Source organism: Tasmannia lanceolata, unplaced genomic scaffold, assembly GCF_043159265.1.
Source record: "Tasmannia lanceolata isolate RefF3 unplaced genomic scaffold, GAP_Taslan_0.1 ptg000011l, whole genome shotgun sequence".
NCBI lineage: Eukaryota > Viridiplantae > Streptophyta > Magnoliopsida > Canellales > Winteraceae > Tasmannia > Tasmannia lanceolata.
Window position 1 is genome coordinate 15,410,245 of NW_027518688.1, and position 10,855 is coordinate 15,421,099.

Here is a 10,855-nt window from a genome sequence, read left to right on the forward strand (position 1 = left end):
TGGCGAAGGAAGTCCCTCCCCGACGAGTCTGATTGCAACAAGTTTGACTTGGGGAAGCTAGCCTCTGGGGAGGCTATTAATGTTTTCGAGTTTAGATGGGAGAGGGGTCTGAGGAGGCTCGGTTTGCTAGGAGTTATGGAGAGGAGGGCCCGCTGTACGGGCGAGGGAACGGGGGAGAGTTCCGCCAGCCGTCGCGGTGAGCCTTGTTTCCTGGGTTTGTCCATAGGCGCCTTGAGCATATATTCTTTTTTTTTTTGTTCTGAGTGGTTGTTGTTCTTCTGTTTTTGGTGGTAGGTATGTCTTCTTCTGGTGATGCTGGCAGGGGAAAGGGGGTCGCGGCGGCGACGAAGGGTCTGGTGAACCGTAGGAAGATCCCCTCCGATTTTATGGCCGCGGCCAGGTTGGGCCGGTCGCAGGCTAAGCTTCCTGCATCCGCGCCATCTAGCTCCTCTGGTCAATTATTGGAGAAAAGGGGACGGCCATGTCTCCTCGCTGGGAGTTGGAGCCTTCCGCCAAGAGGGTTGTCCCTTTTGGCGCTGGACATGGGGATGCTGGCCGTGCGGCGCGTCCTCCTGCCTTTACGGAGGACGTGCCAAGTCGGATGGAGGGGGCGGTTATGACCAAGCTCCTTCTGGAGCGGGTGGAGCTTCCTTCGCAGTGCTTCCAGGCGAGGGGAGAGCTCTTTAAACTTGACTGGAAGATTGGCGTCGAGGATGGCGTCCTTGCGAATCCTCGGGTTGGGGTGGAGCTAGGGGTGACAACCACCCTTGCTGGCGACGAGGCTGAGTTAGAGGGCTTCGATCGTAGGGCCCTAGGGGCTCAGTATTTTCAGTCGACATCTTGCGTAAGTACCGGGTGGCCGGTTTTTCTGCTTGTGCTTTTCCCTTTTTGTTGTTTTTGAGGTCGCAAGTTGGAAAATTTCTGATGGTTTGCTTTTTGCAGTCTCAAAGTTATGCCAGGAAGATGGTGCAGTACCTGCGCGAGGACGAGTCTGAGATAGGTGCTTTTGAGGAGCGAGTCCGGAAGCTGAGTGAGGACTTGGACAAGGCCCGGGCGGAAAAAGTGGCGTTTGATGATACTGTTGCTCGACTTCGGGCAGACCTCCGGACAACCATAGAAGGGAGAAGCCGTGCGGAGGACAAATTGGCGGTGGCTCGACGAGCGCATGCCAGGGAACTGGCGAAGGTGCGGGAGGAATGGCGCGACTCCGAGGAGTTTCTCAAGGCCGCCGCTTTGTTCAGCGTGGATGTTGAGATAGACGCATTTGCTGAATGCCGGTGGCGTGTCCGCGAGGTCGATCCTTCCTTCCCTCTCGACAAGCTGATGCACGAGGCCGAGGAAGGCATTCCGGAGGATCTTTTACCGGTACCAGTGGAAGCACCGGAGCCGGTCGGGGAGCAGGTGGCTGCCTTGGTAGATCCTGTAGTCGCTGAGACTTCTGAGGGGGCTCAGTGATGCCAGGATGCCCTTTGGATTTTATGTTTCTTCTTTTCTTTATGGTTCTACGTTGGGTCTGTAATAACTTTTTGAATTCTCCTCCTTTTCTTCTTCTCTCCTTTTTTTTATATACAATGTGTTCCGGACCATTCGTGCCTTTTGGTATTGAATTTCAATTTGATCGGCGAGAGTATTTCTGGTGCACCCCGTGGGGCGTCTTGTCTGTAGAAGGACTATCTTCCCCTCGAGTGATCGGTTCGGGGTTAATGGGTCCTGCCTGCCCTTAAAGGGGAGGTCTTTTTTCATGGGGAGCGTTTTAGGGTATTTTCGGGGGGATTGGCCCCGATGCTACCTCTGTCTCACTCCCTATCATTTTTCATGGGGAGCATTTTAGGGTATTGTCGGGGTGGTTGACCCCGATGCTACCTCTGTCTCACTCCCTGTCTTCTTTCAGACCCCTTATTTATCATGGGCCAGAAAGTGGAGATGCGCATGGCTCAGGTAGAAACGCTATTCCATTGATTTTGTAAAAGGAAAAACACAGCTTTGCTTCTAGCAACCAAAAAAGGAAACAAACAAAACATTTGTCATATCTTAACAGAAAAACACGGACCTTACCCTACCTTTTCACTGGTAAAATTCTCGGAGGTTATCCATGCTCCAACTTCGAGGGACTGGGGTCCCGTCGAGGCGCTCTAGCTGGTAGGCCCCGGCGCGGAGTGCTCGAACTACCCTGTAAGGTCCTTCCCATTTAGGTGCGAGTTTCCCGGCATTGCGGGGGTCGGATACCTCCGCCCGTCGTAGTACCAGGTCTCCGGGCTTTACCGAGCGCTTTTTTACTCGGGCGTTGTAGTACCGTGCCACCCTTTGCTGGTAGGAGGCGGTTCGGAGGAGGGCTTGCTCTCTTTTCTCAAGCACGAGATCGAGAGTGTTCCGGAGGAGCTCGGAATTTCCTTGTTCGTCATAGTTCTCCGTGTGGAAGCTGGAGAGGCCGATTTCTAGCGGAATGACCGCTTCGGCCCCGAAAGTTAGACTAAAAGGGGACTCCCCCGTTGCAGTCCGTGGCGTCGTTCGGTAAGCCCAGAGGACGCTAGGGAGTGGCTCCACCCAGTTCTTTTCAGCCTCTCCTAGTCGCTTCTTGAGGCTCTGGAGCAGGATTATGTTAGTTACCTCTACTTGCCTGTTGGCTTGAGGGTGCGCCACGGAGGCGAAACGGTGCTCGATGCTTAGGCTATCGCAGAATCTGCCGAATTCAGCACTTGCGAACTGGGGTCCGTTGTCCGTTACGAGTATCCTTGGAATGCCGAAGCGGCAGACCACGTCATGATAGAAAAACTTCTCCGTTGCTTTTGAATTGGGCTTTGCCACTGCCTTAACTTCGACCCACTTGGTGAAGTAGTCGATGGCGACGTACAACATTGTGTGCCCCCCGGAGGCTTTTGGGAACGGTCCGAGCAGGTCCATGCCCCACATGGCGAAAGGCAGGGGCCCTGCCATCGCGGTGTATGGTGTGGCTGGTTGACGGGGGGTGGTTGCGTACCTTTGGCATGGACTGCATTTCTTGACGAACTCCTTGGCGTCCCTGAGGATCGTAGGCCAAAAGTAGCCTTGCCTTACGATTTTCTGAGCTAGAGTTCTGCCGCCTCCGTTGTCTCTGCAGATTCCTTCATGCACTTCTCGTAGCGCGTACTCCGATTTGGAGGGTACCAGGCATCGGAGATACGGCCATGTGTATGACCGTTCTCCAGGGGCCCCTTCTATGGATCTTGACTGGAGAGTTTACGGGAGTCCAAACTACCACACTAGAAAAAGCCTTTGGCCCGCCTAGAAGAAATACAATTAGGAAATGAGAGAGGAATACAGCAGTGAAAAGTAATAGAAAAGGAAATACAGCTTCTCCAAATGCTATCTCATTCCTTTATGCCAATGGAGAACCCATTGAGAGTGTCATTTGACCAAAATTAAGATGAAAAAGAAAATCAATAGGGGGACACCCACAACTCTGTTTATTCAAATTTATCTTCTATCCTCCATGAAAACCATTTCATCTATGTGATTGTGTTTATCAAATCTCCTTCAACTTTTATAGTACAAACTACAAACCCAAGGAAATTTGAATAACCCATAGGTAAGGAATGAGCTCACCATGAAAACCCAAGTCATTGCCTGAACTAGAAAAATCCACATTGATTTCACTTCACAAAATTAAGATGAAAAAAGAAAATCAATAGGACATCCACAACTTTGTTTATTCAAATTTATCTCCCATCCTCCATGAAAACTATTTCATCTATGTGATTGTGTTTATCAAAATCCCCTTCAACTTTTATAGCACAAACTACAAACCCAAGGAAATTTGAATAACCCATAGGTAAGGAATGAGCTCACCATGAAAACCCAAGTCATTGCCTGAACTAGAAAAATCTACATAGGTTCCCTGAGCTATTTTTATCAGATTATCCACCCCTGCATATCCTGGTTTTCCGACAAGCTGCCCTCAAATGAAATTTGAGGCAACTTTCAAGTGAGTAATCTGTTTTACCACCACTTCAACTTGATATCCTTACTCTGCACAATGACACCCTCCTAGTCCCTTTTTAGATTTTCATTTCTACAATTCCTCACTCCTTGTCAACCAAAATACCCAAATTATTTGATTATTTATACGTGTTATGACCAGTTAGGCCACATTTGGATACCTCATGTTTTTGTATTTGGATTTGGATTTGAGTTTTGGATACAAAGTACATCAGTCATCTTCATGCTCATGTTATACACGAGAGAGAGAGAGAGAGAGAGAGAGAGAGAGAGAGAGAGAGAGAGAGAGAGAGAGAGAGAGAGAGAGAGAGAGAGAGAGAGAGAGAGAGAGAGAGGTCTTGCTGCTGCAGCAGCTGCAAGGTCAAGGAGGAGAGAGGGTGAAGGTACTTGCCACAAATATGGATTTCCAAATAATGTCTTGCAGAACAGAATTGAAAATCAGATCTTTTTTCACTTTAGTTGCTGATCTGGAAATTTAAGGATTTGATCGAGATCCAAATCTCAACTGCCAAATGTGAGAAATCCAAACCTAAATCTTGTGAGAAATTCAGTTACTGTGCTCCTTCCATACACACCATTGGGGTGCCCTAGTGGCTGGGTTTTGCAAGGGCTCCCTTAAGTTTAGCAGTCTTATTTTTAATGACAAAAAGGAGATATTCAGTTCAGCATTCCTCTTTCTATTAAATATCTTCTAAATGTAAATTTCTTTATAGCTATTTAATATCTTATAAATATAAATTTCTTTACTCTATATTATTATATACTGTATTAAGGTTTAAACATATGCAATTATTCTACACATTACCTAACTATTTAACAGTCAAAATCCAAGGATTTTTCGTCATGCTTATGTGCACAAGAAAAAAGAAACAAAGAAAAGAAAAAGCATATATTTAAAAGCATACAAAAGAAGTTAATGATTATGATCACACATATGAGATGTGCATGTTGCGTGGGACATGGATAATGTAGGTCAATTCATAGGGATCCACTAAATAAATAGTCTTGATCACACATGTATGATATGCAAGACTCAGACTCCAAGTTGATCAATAAGAAAATTGTGGAAAGGCATAGATCAATCCTGTTAGTCTGTTACCATAGGACAAGGGCAACCCACATGATTAGGCAGGAGTGCCCATCAAAAGTTCTGTAAAGTGAAGGAATATGGCTTGATGGTGAACTCGTAAATTTAAGTTCACTATCCTTTCTGACTCTAGTTTTACCTCATATTAACTTAGTCATAAAAGCACATATGTTTTTGCTCAAATATCATTCATCTGCTGTGCCCCACCATGAGTGGGCAATAGACCTCTCTGCAAATGGTATTAATCCCTTTTTCAATTGGTAGCTTGCAAATGAATTGTGAAATAATAAAAAACCAACAAAATCTACATGAAATTTTATATGATAATTGGCTCTGTTAATCTGGTGGGCCACTACTCTTCCAAACAATTGATTGACCCAAAGACGTGATTTTAGGATACTTAAAATTCCTAATCTATGATACACAATGCAGGCGTGGATTGATATCATATTGGAAATTTCAGAAGATGATTTTTGATTGATAAGGACATCTCAATGGAACTTGTTGCGTTGAAGATTATGCTTCACAAAAGTAATACACCTAAGGCAACCCTTACGCTGCGTTTGGATTGCCAGAATTAGGGTCGGAATCGGCATCCTATTCTGTTTCTCCCAAAAATGAAATGGAAAAAAAATTAAATAAAAAGTTAATTGAAAAAAATCCAATAAAAATTTCATTATGGCCTGGGTGGAATCAGAATACCGCTTCTTGGGGACAGGAAATAGATGTTGGCATTTTCTCTTCTTTATTTCTGCTCTGGTGTTAATTCTGCCTCCGGATTCTGTTCCGACGCGATCAATTCCTTGGACAATACATCCTGCCTATATTTGCTGATCTCAATTGATGCTGTAAGATCGGAGCTCAATATCCACAAGACGAGCTGAATATCTGAAAAAGGAACTTTAATCGAATGAATGTGAAGTGTAATTACCAGAGTAGGAAGTGATGCACGAAGTGAGGAGATCAAAAAGGAAAGAAAATAGCAGAAAACTCTAAAAAGAGTAAAAAAGAAATATGTGAAAAGCACCATTGAAAGTCAATATGAAACATGCAATAAAAACTCATTCGAAACGAATAAGAAAAGTATATAAAGATTAAGATTATAATATATTTGAATTAATGTAAGAAAGGATTAAAAGAAGTAAAGAAGACTTCATGACTGATTAGAATTACAATGCGGTCTTTTAGTTTCACAATGCTAGTTTTTTGGATGAAGATTCATGTAAGTTTCATTTGAAACATAAGAGAAAATGCATACGATGCATACGAAGCATCTAGGAAGCGTGCTTCCCCTTAAATTTGGGAAGCGAGAAGAACTTTGCTTCCCATCGGACTAGAAAGTTTCAGGCAAATATGATATGAAATATGATATGAACTATATCATCTACGTGCACAAAATCTAAACATCTGATTAGATCTCCATGGATCATTTATCATTAGTCCCAACATATGGATGGCCCAAATCTTCCGATTGTGCATACACGAGCCCTGCAGTGATGGGCAATACCACCTGACAAAACACATGCGCTTCTTGAAACTAAAATTTAACTCCAAAAAGGTATTTTCATTCATAAAAACAGCACCACATTAGACAAACAAAAATCTAAACTCTGCTTTTTGTGGTGGATTAAACTCCACATGATATTTTAACTTTGAACTACATGTTACCAAAATCCGCCAATGCATCTTTGTTTACAGTTATAGAAGTCATCCATTTTCTGTTTAGCACAAACTGAACAGAAAGATGAGCAGCATTTTGGGTTCTCTAGGGACACTATCAAAATCTGTGAGAGAAGGTACCTTTCAGAAAAACTACAACTCGTCCTTCACTGGAAACTCTGTTTCGGCTTCATCAACATCGCCTCCTTTAGGAGTTGCTTCCTTTGCATCCTCTTCCTCGACATCAACTTCCTCTTCCACCTCCACATCTGGGCTAATGTTCAGACTCGCCTACACCGAACTATAAATGCTAGAGGCAAATTCTTTCGGACATTAAGAATGAAACCGCTCTCCATGAGTGCTGTTTGGTAGATGAGCCATGCGGTTTGCTTCTAATTCTTCTCTGCGATCCAAGTTCATAATTATATGAACAGTTTTGAAAATGCAGAAGTTATATTTTCAAAATGAGGGATGCTAGCAAAACGAAAACACAGGGTTCCAAAAAAACAAGAGAGGTCGATTCCAAATAAACGAGTAAAACATTGTGAAAACAACCAACTCATTGGTCATTTTCACTTCCATCTTTATTTTCAGCTGTCACAAATATCTCCAATATTTTCAAAATATAGTGATTTTATTGTGACATTTTGATAAAACAACAAAATCCCGAAATAATCACTAGAATTTAAAAAATATAGCGATATTTTCATTTACAATGATTGTATTTTTACGATATTTTTTATTTTATATTTTTTCTTAATTTCTATATTTTTATTATTTTTTGCGATATAAACCCGAAAAAAATAAATGAAACTTCATATATCCCGAGATTTTCCCTTGCCAAGAAATTCCCAAGAACGAAATTTGTGACTTGGATTTTCAAATAAAAAATCAAATTCCAAGGAGGAAGTATATACCTCTGGATGTTAACAACTCTCTCACGAAGCTCTTTGACGATTGGATGTCGAGGGTTGATTTCGAGAACCCGCTTGCCGCGCATGAATGCCTGTTTATTGGCATCTGGCAGAGTTTGGGACTGCACTATCCTCTCCATGTTTGCGCTCCACCCGTATTTTGATGTCACCACCACGCAGGGGGTGTCGTCCAGACAGTTGCTTATCTTCACAGAATCCACATTCTCACTGGCAAGGGCATCTTTCCATCAGTTGGTCAGCACCTTGAAGGACTCTTTGATACCCTTTATCTTTGATTCCTTACCATTTTTAGGCCCTCCTTGGAAACATTCTGGAATTTCTTGTCTTCATAGTCCATTAAGTAATGCATCAAGTATTCATCCACTGGATCGGTGAAGAAAATGACCTGCAATGATAGTAAAAATTAAAAAGAGAGGTATATCGTTGAGATGTCAAGAAAGGATCTATCTAGAAAAAAAGAGAGAGAGAGAAGGGAACTGATATTTCTACAACCTTGATTCAATAGTGGCACTACACTTTTACTTCATTTTTCTGATTAGCTTTTAAAGGTTGTTACAATTACCCAAAATGCTCTCAGCAACCAATTTTAAAAGTGTAAAGAGTGCAGTGCCATTATTGAAACAAATGGAAATATCATTTCCTATGGAACAAGGGGGCACATAAACCATTGGATTGGAGTTTCAAGTAAATTTTAGCAAAACCAAGGTTTCATATTCCCTGCGGAATAACTGTTGTGATTACTTTGGGGAAGACAGAGGCCTGATAGACCATATAGGATTTTATTGTTTAGACATCCAGGGGCATCTACAATCATTCAATTTATATAACAGAAGTCCTTTATTTTTAAGAAAAGATCGTGTGTGTGTGTATTCCTCAAGGATAGTTGGCATCAGCAACAAGAAATATAAACTGGGTGATTGTGTACACTAATTACTACAAGCCTACAACAGAAAGTCCCATAGCAGCACTCTTGCATATATTGAACGCTCCAATACCATAAATTACCTTCCATAAACATTCTAATCCAACTTCAAGGAAGCAATTAAATCTGAGTATAAATGTTTAAATAGATACGAGAAAGTTAATATATGTTCAATACTTCAACCTATACCTCATAGTTTTTCTTTGTGTCTCTCAAGGAATGGGGATTTCTCCAATTGTTCCTTGCTGGTCCCTGTAGTGTAAAATATATCCTTCTGCCCTGGTTTCATTCTCGAGATATACTGATCCAATGAGGCTAGCTTACCACCAGACTTGGTACTAAAAGAAAATGCAGATATTGTGTAAATCATCCTTCCAGAAAACATAAGACATCCAAAAGTGAAACATTGTATCATGTAAAAGTGAAACAAATCAGCATGTTACCTTTCAAATCTGAGAAGCTTTGCAAGACGGTTTCTGTTAGTTGTATCCTCAATGATACCAAGTTTTATAGACTTGGAAAAAGAAGTCGACTAAGTGATAGTCACCACAAAAAGAAAAAGAAAGTGCAAAAATATGTATAAGACTATAATTAGATAAAAAGTGTACCTGTCTTATCTGTGTCATTAGGTTCATCAGGATCCTCATCAGCAATCCGACGAATCATATCAATCGCCTTGCAGATAAGTTTCTTCTTTATTGTCTTCAGGCTGCTGTGTTGTTGAAGCTTTTCTCGTGATACATTAATTGGCAATGTGTCTGCTTCAACAAGACCCTGAATAAACAAGAAAACTTAAAAGTTTAAGCATCAAAAACTCATCATGCTCAGAACCAAATCTGCCACCCAACCCCCGTGACTATCCTGATTAATTGAACCAAATTTTAGGAATCTGACAGAGAGCCTCTGATTACCTTCAAAAAACTAAGGTACTTGGGTAGAAGTTCATCGAACTCATCTGAGATGAGACCCGTCTCACATATAACTTCAAGTTGGACTTGTTACAGATCATGAGGAGCTTTAGGAGGCACGAACAGAACAGCCTTGAACTCTACATCACCTTCAGCTGTAAATTGAGACTTGTATAAAAGCATGAAACGAAACTGGAGTGAGGACTTTTGATTGTTTAAAATAACTATTTGTTATATGAACAGAAGCTCGGGTTCTTCTTTGTTACGTAATTTTTTGCAAAAAAAAAAAAAAACCGGTTAACTTTATGGTCCTTGGATTGTCGTCATCCTCATCTTGCATCCCATTAGTTTGGTATTAGAGCCAGGTTCAGATTTTGCGTGTGTTGCGAGGAGACAACAACCATGGCAAACAATAAACGGGGCGCGGTCGAGGTGTTCGAATAGAGGTTCCCCAACTAGATTGTCTAGCCAATGAAGTTGAAAACTTAAGGAGGCAAGTCCAACAACTCACGGAACGTGCAACACATTTCGAAACTCCGAGTTGCGATGTGGAGAGTCTTGTCTCAGAGTTCATTAACCCTTTTCATAGTCGTGCTCCGCAAGGTGAGCCGGGTGATAGGGGATTTCAAGATCGGATGGGTTCTAATCAGCCCTACCGTGATGTGAATATGAAAGTCGATGTACCAGATTTTGAAGTGAAGATTCAACCCGATGAGTTCATTAATTGGCTCAACACGGTTGAATGAGTGTTTGATTATAAGGAGGTACCGGATCATCTCAAGGTGAAGATTGTGGCTATCAAGTTGAAGAAACATGCTTCGGCTTGGTGGGAACAATTAAAGATCCGTAGAGAAAGATTGGGAAAAGAGAAGATCAATTCTTAGAAAAAGATGAAGGAATTGAAAAAAAAAAAATTATTGCCGGAAAACTACCTTCAAGATAATTACATGGAGTAATCTTCGGCAAGGAAATCGGACCATGGATGATTACACGGAGGAGTTTGATTACTAACAAGGAGTTGCATTGTGACTGAGCCTGAAGAGCAAATTGTTAGGCGCTACTTGGGAGACTTATGAGAGGAGATTCAGGATGTGGTGATGCTACAACCATATTGGAGTTATACTGACGTGTACAAGTTGGCCATTAATGTCGAGAAGCAAAAGAAGCATCTCGCTAATGGCATCCGACGATGTCAACGGAGAAATCAACCAATTTTGATCAAGCGGCCGCGAATCTTGGCCATATCTATGGTGAAAACGATCGAAGAGATGTTGGTCAAGGATCTAACTCTTCCAACAAGTCAAAGACTGGTGGAGCGCCTAAGTGCTTCAAGTGCTCGGGTCTTGGCCATATAACAACCAAGTGCCCA

The 10,855-nt window shown here is 42.2% G+C and overlaps 1 pseudogene across 1 annotated transcript; it reads right to left on the bottom strand.

Moving 5' to 3' along the window:
* Positions 1-5,519: 5,519 nt before the first annotated feature.
* LOC143886476 (endoplasmin homolog) lies at positions 5,520-9,696 on the bottom strand (annotated as a pseudogene). The gene is made up of 6 exons (XR_013253829.1): positions 9,490-9,696; positions 9,147-9,352; positions 9,022-9,108; positions 8,768-8,916; positions 7,639-8,041; positions 5,520-5,950 (listed from the first exon to the last, which is right to left on the bottom strand). The product of XR_013253829.1 is annotated as an endoplasmin homolog (transcript).
* Between the last annotated feature and the right edge of the window lie 1,159 nt (positions 9,697-10,855).